A 2,000-nucleotide genomic window follows, 5' to 3' on the forward strand; every position below is an offset into this window, starting at 1 on the left:
CAATTAAAAAAAAATTAACTTACTTAACCCTGCATATCTCTATATAATTTCTCTCTATAGAGAGAAATCTTTAAATTTCTCTCTGCAGAAGAAGATTTTATTATTATACATTTTATCATTTTTGAGAGAGATTTCAAATTAGACATAATGAAAAATTACAAACTAATATAAAACTAATAAGTTTTTTATAGAGTTCTTTAATTGAACAATTTAGAAATATGATAATAACATCGACAGACCAATGGGTTAAATTTACAACATGATATCGTTGCCTTAAATCATGCTTATACTGAGATTCTTAATAAACTCTAAGATTATTCGTAATATAATACAATTAATACAATATAATTAATGTCATAAACTATAGTTTGTTTTCAAATTGATCGCTATGTTACTTGTTTAGCAATCATTATTCAACCGATGCCGACGGTCGAAAACAAGACAAATTGTTCTCTCATTAATATTTTAAAATTTTGACGATAATTTTTAACTTTTTAACTTATTAACAATGCACATATTTATTAAAATGCGACATATTTATTATTCAACGTTGGAGCATCGACTGTGTGAGATGAGATGATTATTAATTTTTAAATTTATACATGCGATAATTTAATCATTTATGTAATTTTAGCTTGAATTCTTATTACCACTCAGCTTTCTAACTTTGTGAATATGTGACTTATCTCAACAGTTAACGGTTCAATTTTTTGAGAGGAAAAACGTTGGAGATATTATTTTATAATGCAATAATCCAACCATTGTGTTAGAGGGAAAGATTGCTAATGAAGATTGAAACCATGAATGGAAACGTTCAAGGTCAAGGTTTATATATTTAATATTAAGAAGAATTGTGCTAATTGACTCCTATTGCCTATATTTCACGTTATTATCATATTTCTAATTAGATATAATTATACAATCAGGAATGTCAATTCAAATCGAATTTGCTTTACATTTTTCAATATTTTGATTACATAACAATATTGCGATTTTAATATGCATCAAGAGGAATGACGAGATCTCCAAAAATCACGCAACATCCTTGCGTTTATTTCTTTATTTTGTGAGTAGTTATTAATAAAAACGTCCTCGCGCGTCGCTCTACAAAGTGTTATTGCGCCGTTTCTTTCTGTGTGGCGAATGTCCCACGATCTGCGATTAACGCTTGATCTCTCAGCTAAGATAATAGTTCGTGCTACTGAGATGGCTGTCTCGCGATTTCAGACTTTCTCACTAATTAAATCATCTGATGATTATTACGCTTCATCGTTTTATCGCCGAGAGAGAAAAGTCACATCGATTGTGAAGGCTTTTCTTGATGCAAACTGTTCTCAAGTGAAATTTTATTTCAATTCGTAAAGAATGAGAGAGGGGGAGGGAAGCATTTTTTAAATCTATCCTTGTTCAACATAATATAATTAATAACATTTTCCATCTTCGTAGAATCGAGAGACGTACCTTAGCTATTTAATATCGCACATCAATCGTGATGCCATGTTGCATGACGAAAGTTATTATCTTAATACCTTCGGAACCACCGCGAGTCAAAGATGTGGTCAGGAATCGATGCGATTTGGTAAAACATCCCTGGCAACCAATGAGAAAAAATAGATTTATTATTTCCGCAGAATTATAGAACTTGTTTAATAAAACTCGAATCTTCCGTCGTTGATTGTCTCTTCTACTGCATAATTTTACGCGTTTCGAATTTTCGAAAATCGAATTATATAGATAATAGATATGTACACTGAAAAAAAATATAGTCAATAAATATTTAGTTGAATACTTGCCAATTAAATATTTATTAAATATAAAGATGTATTCATTTGACAAGAAATGTTAATTTGATTTAACAATTTTTTTTACTGAACAAATATTTATTTACTGTAGTAAATATTTAGTTGGCAAGTATTGAATTAAATATTTATTAAAATTGACTATATTTTTTCTCAGTATATATATATATATATATATATATATATATATATATATATATA

Source organism: Atta cephalotes (genome assembly GCF_000143395.1).
Source record: "Atta cephalotes unplaced genomic scaffold scaffold00081, whole genome shotgun sequence".
NCBI classification, from domain to species: domain Eukaryota; kingdom Metazoa; phylum Arthropoda; class Insecta; order Hymenoptera; family Formicidae; genus Atta; species Atta cephalotes.